This window comes from Cherax quadricarinatus, chromosome 47, assembly GCF_038502225.1.
Source record: "Cherax quadricarinatus isolate ZL_2023a chromosome 47, ASM3850222v1, whole genome shotgun sequence".
Lineage (NCBI taxonomy): Eukaryota > Metazoa > Arthropoda > Malacostraca > Decapoda > Parastacidae > Cherax > Cherax quadricarinatus.
In genome coordinates, this window is record NC_091338.1 from 7,147,341 (window position 1) to 7,160,775 (window position 13,435).

General features: G+C 43.7%; 1 protein-coding gene across 1 annotated transcript in view; it reads right to left on the reverse strand.

The window, feature by feature from the left end:
* LOC128696528 (F-box only protein 21-like) overlaps nt 1-13,435 on the reverse strand; it is a 444,502-nt gene that overhangs the window by 316,357 nt on the left and 114,710 nt on the right. Inside the window, exon 2 of the mRNA XM_053787809.2 lies at nt 12,825-12,877. The gene's annotated coding sequence lies outside the window, so the exon portion shown is untranslated. The remainder of the gene's footprint in view (nt 1-12,824; nt 12,878-13,435) is intronic.

Sequence of the window (13,435 nt, forward strand, 5' to 3'; positions counted from 1 at the left end):
AAAGACAGGCTGCATCGTAATTGGGGCAAAATGTGAGGGTACATCTAACACTTTCTGCTCCTGACACTTGCAGGTAAATAGTTAGTCAATAGTTGTGCAATTTTTATGGTCAGTCCTGGACCAGTATCAGTCAGGACTTGATAATCATCTAAAGTTCACTTTCCAAACTGTGAGTTAGTTATGAAATGTTATGTATTAATGAAGGAGCAAAGCCAGAGAAATGAAGCTGGACAGACAGCTTCATATTAGACGCTTAGAACTAACAGCAAAAGTTCAGTAGTTCTTCGACTTTGCCTACGAAGCGACTTTGTCAAAATGCACATAAGGACCAAACCTGCGAGATAAATGGTTGTAACTTCTAACGTCTACATTTCCGAGAGAAAAAAAAAGGGGGGGGGGCGATGTTGGGGAAGAGGGAATAAAATGTTGCGCTCGTGCCTGTGTGAGATGTGACCCAGGAAAAGAAAACTGAAGAACAAGAGAGATATCAATGAGCAAAGGAATGAGTATAAAGCGATGGGAGGGCATTGTGGAAGTCGAAACTGGTGTCTTAATTTCAGTAGTCGGCACTAAATCGGATCAAAATAGATCTTAACCTCTGACGCAGAAATTAACTATGCCGTGCATGCATATATATATATATATATATATATATATATATATATATATATATACCTATATATATATATATATATATATATATATATATATATATATATACCTATATATATATACCTATATATATATATATATATATATATATATATATATATATATATATATATATATATATATACATATATATATATATATATATATATACATATATATATATATATATATATATACATATATATATATATATATATATATATATATATATATATATATATATATATATACATGTATATATATATATATATATATATATATATATATATATATATATATATATATGTATATATATGTATATATATATATATATATATATGTATATATATATATATTTCGAGAAAAAACATTATCATGACAGTATATCCACCGACAACCATAAATCTTGGGCAAAGTATATTTAGATGACCATAATGTTAAACAATGCACTGATGACCATTGTGCATCACTGTAAATTCAGTCAGCGCTCTTATGAAGCTCCTCTGTACAGCGCGAAGCTTTTTGTATATGCGAATGAAAAAGTACTTCCAAAATTGAACCGAAGGAGCACTGCAGCAAGCCTACTGGCCCATGCCTAGCATGGGCCAGTAGGCTTGTACAAGAGAACACTAGATACATCTTTATAAGACATCTTACTGTACATCTTAATTATACATCTTAACTGATGTTCTTATCAATGTGGATAAGAACATCAGAAGGGAAAAAACATTTTATCTTGTGACCAACGCAGAACCACTTGAATACCTGGATGACCAAAACAATATGAGGAGCAAATGGGAGAAGGGCATAAAACGCGCAGCAAAAGAAGACCAGCAGAAAAGTATCGCGATGCCCAGGACAGGTCCACGGGAAAACAAACATTGTTTATGTAAATTGTGTCTGCACAAAGCCTAAACAGCGCTTTGAGCGTGAAAGCAAAACTCGCGTCTGGTTCTGGGCAAACTCTGATGCAATCAGTGAGAAGAGTGTGATGAGAGAGAGAGAGAGAGAGAGAGAGAGAGAGAGAGAGAGAGAGAGAGAGAGAGAGAGAGAGAGAGAGAGAGAGAGAGAGAGACTCTGGTCTGATAGAAATAATGGTAATGGCTTGCATTTCAATGTAGATAAAACTCGAGGTAAAAGTTTTACATCTGGGTCCAAGGCTTCGTTTATCGTGCTGGGATCCGAGTATCAAATTATACATCGTTACTAACAGGGGAGGCGAGACACGACGCTCAGCCCAGTGTACTATCACATAACCACCTCTGAGGACGTCCACGTAAACACACGAAAGCACTCAATTTTTTGTCCTATTATTTAATGTGGTTATTTTGCACGAGTTATCCATTGAATAATGAAACTGTGTTGCCCATTTTATGGAGGCTGTATCACATTACTATTAGTAGTAGGGAAGCGCTAAATCCGTCGGTGTTATACAGCACCTGGAGAATGAGGGGTAATGAGAGGTTATCTAAAAGGAAGAAAGATCCAATTCCTTTGATTACGAGCCTTTGAACAGTATCAAGGTACCTTCTTTAAAGGCTAATGGAAATCGTGGAAATGATTAGAAAGCTTAAACAAATTAAGTTATTTTGCACTACAGGAATTTTAGCAAGATTTTGCTGGGTAACCAGGTTAGTGTGGGAACAAATGAACATTGTGACAGGCACTGTCACACATGTTAGGAACCCACCAGTGGAAGTAGGTCAAGTAGGAGTCTGCAGAGGAAGCGGAAGATTAAGTGATCAGTCCCTGAACCTTGTAGTAGTAGTAGTTTTGAGGTGGTCAGTCCCTCATCCTGGAGAAGAGCTCAGCGCCACTCCAGGGCTCAGCCCTGGACAAACATTTGTCCTGGGGGGGGAATTGGTTCTCCAATAGTCTTTCCATTATATTGTGTGTGATGCCAACGAGGTGCACTTGGATAAAGGGTCGGCCTTTTAATCGCCACTTCTAAAAATGAGAGGAGCGGCATTTTTAACACTGGCGAGACTCCAGCTTTTCTACAAATGGAGTCTAATCGCTAATTACCGTCGGTATTACTCGAGGATAAACAGAAAATTGCTATTTTAAAGCCATTTTCCGATATCATTAAGAGAATCGGCGAGGAGTTCATCGTAAGAGCATCAGAGTCAACCAAAGGATGAAGATCATGCGAAGTGATTATGTACTTGCTGAGTTGTATTGTGAAGGAAAGAACGCAACAGTGCAAAAGGAGACAAATGTACTGACAACGTTTTCCTCATACAGTTTGCTTCGAGTCACAAACAGATCGGATTGTTATGAAGCCTTTGACAACGTTTCTCTCACTGTGTGAGAGAAACGTTATCAAAGGCTCGCATTATACTGCATTTGCTTCTTTTTCCATCACGTCGGTATTTTATACCATTTCCCTGCAGCGTGTGCAACAGAAGCGGGCGAAACATCTAAGGAAATGTTCGAAGTACTGCATGTGTGTGTTTATTTCAGTTTGTACGGCAGTGTCATACCCTAGTGTACTTGTCTAGCTGACGGCGCACCTGTTGAAGTAGAGCTCCTGGTCCTGCCTCATAACTTTCAGTGGAATGCCGTGGTATGTTCCTAGTCTTCCCGGTATATATCTACCAAGTCTACTCCTGAATCCAGATCTGATTTCTGGCCTCACAACCTCCCAAATCAGCTCCTTCCACTGATTCAGTCTAACTTGTAGAAGCTATGATATTCTTTGACCGCGATCATTACTATGAAAAATAATATACACAACGAGCAGAATTTCTAAGTCATGTATGCACATATAATGGTTTCCGTGGAGTAGCTAGAGAACGCCTTTTCAGATAGGTTTCAAACTTTCTTTGCAATTGTAATCGTATACTACTTAGAAAGCTCAGTTATTGCCGTGTTTAGGTGTTAATTTGCTCAATATTCTTATAAAAATAAGATTTTTCCCGAGTGATGAATTTGTAACTTTTTTTGGTTGGCTTTTAAGCTGTTGTAGATTGTGTATTTTTGTCTAATGGGCTGTATTACCTATTTCGTAAATTTTAATAAAAAAAGTGACAGCGAGTTCAATGCTATGAATGGAAAACGCCTCTTCTGAATGGCTTCAGACTTTCCCTGCTGGTTTATCTTACTTCGCGGAAGGATCGGATAGGTCTTGGGCTGCTTAGGTACCAATTTACCAATTTTATTGCAGAAACTGTAAGACTAATTGCCTTGCAATAAGTTTCAATACTTTCACTTACCGGGTTCAAACCTTAACACAGTTGCATATTTCCTTGAAAACAATCCGAATATTTACAGTTATGGCCCTCTCAAGGGTGTTAAGTTACAGCTCCTGGGTCTATTGAGGATTTTAAGCTCCACATGAAACACCTTTTTTAATATTTTGAGCTCAATATAAAAAAAACACAAGAACAAAATCAAGACGAGTATATAAAAATTTTAAATTTCGAAAAAAATCAGTCGGGTGGTCATTAGCGAGACTTTGATTCGTAACTGATGAAAAAGTGTCTTTTTATGAAAGAAAAAACTAAAATATTTAATTAGATAAACATTGGGCCTTTTTAAAACATTTGAAAGAATGAGAACTCGGAAAACAAGATCAAAAGAAGACGAGTAGAAGCAAGAAGAGGAAGACAAGGAACAATAAACAAGCTGCCACAAGTAGCAGCCAGCAGTAAAGAGGCAGACAAGTAGCAGCCAGCAGTAAAGAGGCAGACAAGTAGCAGCCAGCAGTAAAGAGGCAGACAAGTAGCAGCCAGCAGTAAAGAGGCAGACAAGTAGCAGCCAGCAGTAAAGAGGCAGACAAGTAGCAGCCAGCAGTAAAGAGGCAGACAAGTAGCAGCCAGCAGTAAGGAGGCAGACAAGTAGCAGCCAGCAGTAAAGAGGCAGACAAGTAGCAGCCAGCAGTAAAGAGGCAGACAAGTAGCAGCCAGCAGTAAAGAGGCAGACAAGTAGCAGCCAGCAGTAAAGAGGCAGACAAGTAGCAGCCAGCAGTAAAGAGGCAGACAAGTAGCAGCCAGCAGTAAAGAGGCAGACAAGTAGCAGCCAGCAGTAAAGAGGCAGACAAGTAGCAGCCAGCAGTAAAGAGGCAGACAAGTAGCAGCCAGCAGTAAGGAGGCAGACAAGTAGCAGCCAGCAGTAAAGAGGCAGACAAGTAGCAGCCAGCAGTAAAGAGGCAGACAAGTAGCAGCCAGCAGTAAAGAGGCAGACAAGTAGCAGCCAGCAGTAAAGAGGCAGACAAGTAGCAGCCAGCAGTAAAGAGGCAGACAAGTAGCAGCCAGCAGTAAAGAGGCAGACAAGTATCAGCCAGCAGTAAAGAGGCAGACAAGTAGCAGCCAGCAGTAAAGAGGCAGACAAATAGCAGCCAGCAGTAAGGAGGCAGACAAGTAGCAGCCAGCAGTAAGGAGGCAGACAAGTAGCAGCCAGCAGTAAAGAGGCAGACAAGTAGCAGCCAGCAGTAAAGAGGCAGACAAGTAGCAGCCAGCAGTAAGGAGGCAGACAAGTAGCAGCCAGCAGTAAGGAGGCAGACAAGTAGCAGCCAGCAGTAAAGAGGCAGACAAGTAGCAGCCAGCAGTAAAGAGGCAGACAAGTAGCAGCCAGCAGTAAAGAGGCAGACAAGTAGCAGCCAGCAGTAAAGAGGCAGACAAGTAGCAGCCAGCAGTAAAGAGGCAGACAAGTAGCAGCCAGCAGTAAGGAGGCAGACAAGTAGCAGCCAGCAGTAAAGAGGCAGACAAGTAGCATCCAGCAGTAAAGAGGCAGACAAGTAGCAACCAGCAGTAAAGAGGCAGACAAGCAGCAGCCAGCAGTAAAGAGGCAGACAAGTAGCAGCCAGCAGTAAAGAGGCAGACAAGTAGCAGCCAGCAGTAAAGAGGCAGACAAGTAGCAGCCAGCAGTAAGGAGGCAGACAAGTAGCAGCCAGCAGTAAGGAGGCAGACAAGTAGCAGCCAGCAGTAAAGAGGCAGACAAGTAGCAACCAGCAGTAAAGAGGCAGACAAGTAGCAGCCAGCAGTAAAGAGGCAGACAAGTAGCAGCCAGCAGTAAAGAGGCAGACAAGTAGCAGCCAGCAGTAAAGAGGCAGACAAGTAGCAGCCAGCAGTAAGGAGGCAGACAAGTAGCAGCCAGCAGTAAAGAGGCAGACAAGTAGCATCCAGCAGTAAAGAGGCAGACAAGTAGCAACCAGCAGTAAAGAGGCAGACAAGTAGCAGCCAGCAGTAAAGAGGCAGACAAGTAGCAGCCAGCAGTAAAGAGGCAGACAAGTAGCAGCCAGCAGTAAAGAGGCAGACAAGTAGCAGCCAGCAGTAAAGAGGCAGACAAGTAGCAGCCAGCAGTAAGGAGGCAGACAAGTAGGAGCCAGCAGTAAGGAGGCAGACAAGTAGCAGCCAGCAGTAAAGAGGCAGACAAGTAGCAGCCAGCAGTAAAGAGGCAGACAAGTAGCAGCCAGCAGTAAAGAGGCAGACAAGTAGCAGCCAGCAGTAAAGAGGCAGACAAGTAGCAGCCAGCAGTAAAGAGGCAGACAAGTAGCAGCCAGCAGTAAAGAGGCAGACAAGTAGCAGCCAGCAGTAAGGAGGCAGACAAGTAGCAGCCAGCAGTAAGGAGGCAGACAAGTAGCAGCCAGCAGTAAAGAGGCAGACAAGTAGCAGCCAGCAGTAAAGAGGCAGACAAGTAGCAGCCAGCAGTAAAGAGGCAGACAAGTAGCAGCCAGCAGTAAAGAGGCAGACAAGTAGCAGCCAGCAGTAAAGAGGCAGACAAGTAGCAGCCAGCAGTAAAGAGGCAGACAAGTAGCAGCCAGCAGTAAAGAGGCAGACAAGTAGCAGCCAGCAGTAAAGAGGCAGACAAGTAGCAGCCAGCAGTAAACAGGCATACAAGTAGCAGCCAGCAGTAAAGAGGCAGACAAGTAGCAGCCATCAACAAGGAGGTGAACACAATTAAGAAGCAGTAAAGGTGACAAGCAACAACAAACAGTAAAGATGTAAACACAAGTAGCGGCAAGAAACGAAACAAGGGAGACAAGGAGCAGTAAAGGAGCAGCCACAAGTAGCAGCAAGCAGTAAAGGAGCAGCCACAAGTACCAACAAGCAGTAAAGGAGGAGCCACAAGTACCAACAAGCAGTTAAGGAGGAGCCAAAAGTACCAACAAGCAGTAAAGGAGGAGCCACAAGTACCAACAAGCAGTTAAGGAGGAGCCACAAGTACCAACAAGCAGTTAAGGAGGAGCCACAAGTACCAACAAGCAGTTAAGGAGGAGCCACAAGTACCAACAAGCAGTTAAGGAGGAGCCACAAGTACCAACAAGCAGTTAAGGAGGAGCCACAAGTACCAACAAGCAGTCAAGAAGGAGCCACAAGTACCAACAAGCAGTAAAGGAGGAGCCACAAGTACCAACAAGCAGTAAAGGAGCAGCCACAAGTACCAACAAGCAGTTAAGGAGGAGCCACAAGTACCAACAAGCAGTTAAGGAGGAGCCACAAGTACCAACAAGCAGTTAAGGAGGAGCCACAAGTACCAACAAGCAGTTAAGGAGGAGCCACAAGTACCAACAAGCAGTCAAGAAGGAGCCACAAGTACCAACAAGCATTTAAGGAGGAGCCACAAGTACCAACAAGCAGTTAAGGAGGAGCCACAAGTACCAACAAGCAGTTAAGGAGGAGCCACAAGTACCAACAAGCAGTTAAGGAGGAGCCACAAGTACCAACAAGCAGTTAAGGAGGAGCCACAAGTACCAACAAGCAGTTAAGGAGGAGCCACAAGTACCAACAAGCAGTCAAGAAGGAGCCACAAGTACCAACAAGCAGTTAAGGAGGAGCCACAAGTACCAACAAGCAGTTAAGGAGGAGCCACAAGTACCAACAAGCAGTTAAGGAGGAGCCACAAGTACCAACAAGCAGTCAAGAAGGAGCCACAAGTACCAACAAGCAGTTAAGGAGGAGCCACAAGTACCAACAAGCAGTTAAGGAGCCACAAGTACCAACAAGCAGTTAAGGAGGAGCCACAAGTACCAACAAGCAGTTAAGGACGAGCCACAAGTACCAACAAGCAGTTAAGGAGGAGCCACAAGTACCAACAAGCAGTTAAGGAGGAGCCACAAGTACCAACAAGCAGTCAAGAAGGAGCCACAAGTACCAACAAGCAGTTAAAGAGGAGCCACAAGTGCCAACAAGCAGTAAAGGAGGAGCCACAAGTACCAACAAGCAGTTAAGGAGCCACAAGTACCAACAAGCAGTTAAGAAGGAGCCACAAGTACCAACAAGCAGTTAAGGAGGAGCCACAAGTACCAACAAGCAGTTAAAGAGGAGCCACAAGTCCCAACAAGCAGTAAAGGAGGAGCCACAAGTACCAACAAGCAGTTAAGAAGGAGCCACAAGTACCAACAAGCAGTTAAAGAGGAGCCACAAGTACCAACAAGCAGTTAAGAAGGAGCCACAAGTACCAACAAGCAGTTAAGGAGGAGCCACAAGTACCAACAAGCAGTTAAAGAGGAGCCACAAGTCCCAACAAGCACTTAAGGAGGAGCCACAAGTACCAACAAGCAGTTAAGGAGCCACAAGTACCAACAAGCAGTTAAGGAGGAGCCACAAGTACCAACAAGCAGTAAAGGAGGAGCCACAAGTACCAACAAGCAGTTAAGAAGGAGCCACAAGTACCAACAAGCAGTTAAGAAGGAGCCACAAGTACCAACAAGCAGTTAAGGAGGAGCCACAAGTACCAACAAGCAGTTAAGAAGGAGCCACAAGTACCAACAAGCAGTTAAGGAGGAGCCACAAGTACCAACAAGCAGTTAAGGAGGAGCCACAAGTACCAACAAGCAGTTAAGGAGGAGCCACAAGTACCAACAAGCAGTTAAGGAGGAGCCACAAGTACCAACAAGCAGTTAAGAAGGAGCCACAAGTACCAACAAGCAGTTAAGGAGGAGCCACAAGTACCAACAAGCAGTTAAGGAGGAGCCACAAGTACCAACAAGCAGTTAAGGAGGAGCCACAAGTACCAACAAGCAGTTAAGGAGGAGCCACAAGTACCAACAAGCAGTTAAGGAGGAGCCACAAGTACCAACAAGCAGTCAAGAAGGAGCCACAAGTACCAACAAGCAGTAAAGGAGGAGCCACAAGTACCAACAAGCAGTAAAGGAGCAGCCACAAGTACCAACAAGCAGTTAAGGAGGAGCCACAAGTACCAACAAGCAGTTAAGGAGGAGCCACAAGTACCAACAAGCAGTTAAGGAGGAGCCACAAGTACCAACAAGCAGTTAAGGAGGAGCCACAAGTACCAACAAGCAGTCAAGAAGGAGCCACAAGTACCAACAAGCATTTAAGGAGGAGCCACAAGTACCAACAAGCAGTTAAGGAGGAGCCACAAGTACCAACAAGCAGTTAAGGAGGAGCCACAAGTACCAACAAGCAGTTAAGGAGGAGCCACAAGTACCAACAAGCAGTTAAGGAGGAGCCACAAGTACCAACAAGCAGTTAAGGAGGAGCCACAAGTACCAACAAGCAGTCAAGAAGGAGCCACAAGTACCAACAAGCAGTTAAGGAGGAGCCACAAGTACCAACAAGCAGTTAAGGAGGAGCCACAAGTACCAACAAGCAGTTAAGGAGGAGCCACAAGTACCAACAAGCAGTTAAGGAGGAGCCACAAGTACCAACAAGCAGTCAAGAAGGAGCCACAAGTACCAACAAGCAGTTAAGGAGGAGCCACAAGTACCAACAAGCAGTTAAGGAGCCACAAGTACCAACAAGCAGTTAAGGAGGAGCCACAAGTACCAACAAGCAGTTAAGGACGAGCCACAAGTACCAACAAGCAGTTAAGGAGGAGCCACAAGTACCAACAAGCAGTTAAGGAGGAGCCACAAGTACCAACAAGCAGTCAAGAAGGAGCCACAAGTACCAACAAGCAGTTAAAGAGGAGCCACAAGTGCCAACAAGCAGTAAAGGAGGAGCCACAAGTACCAACAAGCAGTTAAGGAGCCACAAGTACCAACAAGCAGTTAAGAAGGAGCCACAAGTACCAACAAGCAGTTAAGGAGGAGCCACAAGTACCAACAAGCAGTTAAAGAGGAGCCACAAGTCCCAACAAGCAGTAAAGGAGGAGCCACAAGTACCAACAAGCAGTTAAGAAGGAGCCACAAGTACCAACAAGCAGTTAAGGAGGAGCCACAAGTACCAACAAGCAGTTAAGAAGGAGCCACAAGTACCAACAAGCAGTTAAGGAGGAGCCACAAGTACCAACAAGCAGTTAAAGAGGAGCCACAAGTCCCAACAAGCACTTAAGGAGGAGCCACAAGTACCAACAAGCAGTTAAGGAGCCACAAGTACCAACAAGCAGTTAAGGAGGAGCCACAAGTACCAACAAGCAGTAAAGGAGGAGCCACAAGTACCAACAAGCAGTTAAGAAGGAGCCACAAGTACCAACAAGCAGTTAAGAAGGAGCCACAAGTACCAACAAGCAGTTAAGGAGGAGCCACAAGTACCAACAAGCAGTTAAGAAGGAGCCACAAGTACCAACAAGCAGTTAAGGAGGAGCCACAAGTACCAACAAGCAGTTAAGGAGGAGCCACAAGTACCAACAAGCAGTTAAGGAGGAGCCACAAGTACCAACAAGCAGTTAAGGAGGAGCCACAAGTACCAACAAGCAGTTAAGGAGCCACAAGTACCAACAAGCAGTTAAGGAGGAGCCACAAGTACCAACAAGCAGTTAAGGAGGAGCCACAAGTACCAACAAGCAGTTAAGGAGGAGCCACAAGTACCAACAAGCAGTTAAGGAGGAGCCACAAGTACCAACAAGCAGTTAAGGAGGAGCCACAAGTACCAACAAGCAGTTAAGGAGGAGCCACAAGTACCAACAAGCAGTTAAGGAGGAGCCACAAGTACCAACAAGCAGTCAAGAAGGAGCCACAAGTACCAACAAGCAGTCAAGAAGGAGCCACAAGTACCAACAAGCAGTTAAAGAGGAGCCACAAGTGCCAACAAGCAGTAAAGGAGGAGCCACAAGTGCCAACAAGCAGTTAAGGAGGAGCCACAAGTACCAACAAGCAGTTAAGGAGGAGCCACAAGTACCAACAAGCAGTTAAGGAGGAGCCACAAGTACCAACAAGTAGTTAAGGAGGAGCCACAAGTACCAACAAGCAGTCAAGAAGGAGCCACAAGTACCAACAAGCAGTTAAGGAGGAGCCACAAGTACCAACAAGCAGTTAAGGAGGAGCCACAAGTACCAACAAGTAGTTAAGGAGGAGCCACAAGTACCAACAAGCAGTCAAGAAGGAGCCACAAGTACCAACAAGCAGTTAAGGAGGAGCCACAAGTACCAACAAGCAGTCAAGAAGGAGCCACAAGTGCCAACAAGCAGTAAAGGAGGAGCCACAAGTGCCAACAAGCAGTTAAGGAGGAGCCACAAGTACCAACAAGCAGTTAAGGAGGAGCCACAAGTACCAACAAGCAGTTAAGGAGGAGCCACAAGTACCAACAAGTAGTTAAGGAGGAGCCACAAGTACCAACAAGCAGTCAAGAAGGAGCCACAAGTACCAACAAGCAGTAAAGACGACAACTTTCTGCTCCTGGGAATCTAGTGGTCCCATTTAAAACGCCTGCATACAAAACGTCGTGTTTTCTGTCAGACGGAAATTTGCTTTCGAAGCATTTAAATTCTGCTCACGTCCATGATTTACATACAAGGTCAGAAAACTACACCTCATAAATTCCCCTCCCGTCCTGCCCTCCAAGTGTACTAATGCACAGACAGAAAATTTGTTTATATAGATACATTGTTTATATATTAAGAAACTAGCCGGGATTGTCTCGTGTTGAGGCGTTTATTAGCGCTAGGATGATCCACGCCTCCATTTATGTCCAATTTTGTCCTTGAATTTGTATTGATAAAGCCACTGGTTGGCTTAGTGATTATATATATATATATATATATATATATATATATATATTATATATATATATATATATATATATATATATATATATATATATATATATATATATATATATATATATATATTTATAATCACTATCTGTCGTATCGCCGTATCTCACCCCATGTATCTGTTCTTCCACCTTTCAATGTACATAGTTAAAATTTACCGCTACTCTTCGCCCCGTATATCACTATTTCATCCGTACACTGCTACATTCGTCCTTTCATCGGTACTTTCGCTACATATATTGATGTAATTGCTAAGTATAGCGCTAATTTTGCCAAATATATCGCTACATTCGTCTTATATATCACTATATTCGCCACCTATGTCTATATTCACCTAGTATATCGCTGTATTATCACAATGTTTATATTCATCCCGTTCATCCCGTATATCGTCAGTTCAAATAATCTTTCTAAAATTCAACCTACGTATGATAGTTTACTTTGCGATATATAACAAAGACGAAGATGATACACCAATCACATGCGAGAATTGGTTGAATATATAGCACTAATATCAGTTGATTGCTACCGTCTCTCGAGGCGCGTTTGTTGCCCTGTATATCAGCGTTCAACTCTGTCGCTATCTGATGTCTGATGGGTGACCAGTGGTCAGCTCCGACACCATCTGTTGCGTTGTCTGACGTGTGATCGGGGCTTAACCCTGGCGACGTCTGATTATCATACACACACATTGGGGTTGGTAGTGGGATAAAAGGCCCACACGATGAGAGACGCACATGTGTTGTTACCTGAAACCTTTTATTACTGTCGGTGTCTTCTATTACCATCAGCGCATTTTATTGCTACCAGTGTCTTATTTCCACTTGTAAGGTCGCGCTAGTGTTTATCTAGCTTCACACGACTTTGTGCGCCCTGTAATATCAAGTTCAACTCGGTGGTTATTAACCAGCATTGAACAAGGAAATGTTCTCTCACTCCTCGAGTCATGTCACTCATGGTTTGATAAATACATTCCATGGCTGTCACTCAGTTCAGTATGCTTCTTGATCCATGTCAGTGTGTTGGCTCACACTGCCAAAGACAAGTCAGTCCAATGATTTAGTGTAATACATTCCACGCACCCTGTCAGTCTCAAGGCTCAGTGTGACTCTTCAGTTAAGCCTCATGATTTCACTGCAACACGCTTCAGGGTCTAGGGGTTCAATAGTCCAGGCCTGGAGTGGGAAGCTTGCTTGCTTGCTTGCTTGCTTGTCTCACACCCTTTCTGACCAAAACTCCAAGTTCATGAATATGATAAATAACAACTGAAGCCTTACCTGGTTGGAGCGACGCTCCTAAACCGCTGCACAGTGAAAGTATTCAGCCAGTCCTGTAAGGAAACAATGAATATCACTGAGCACATTTTAGTGGGCAATAGCATTTAAAAAGGCATTCAAAAGTGAAAAGAACAGCATCCAAAACAATGATCCTGTTAGAGCGAAACGTTATCTCAAAAAAAAGGCACGTTGTGCTAGGAGGCTTTTGGGTCATAACCAAAATCTCGTGAAGTCTTTTAAGATTCAATATGGATTAATCAGATATAAAACAGGAAATCTGGAGGGAGTTAGGGAGGCTGTTGGGTTTAAAGAACACAACGACTCAAGGTCGCATCTTGGGTTTGCAACCCAAGAACCCGGGATCAATTTCGGATGGGCAAATCATCTTACATCTGCTGCCCATGTTCATCTACCAGAAAATAGGTACCTGTGATTCCCTGACACTATCATAAAAGCATTATAATTTTTCCTCGATGCATCTAGATCCAACGGGATTTTTCAAGGTAAATGTCTAATTGGGTCTACAGCCTATCGATTAATCAAAGGGCTATTAAGGCCTCATGGAACCTGTACACAAGTGAAACGACTAATCTCTAAAATAGGCACTAAAG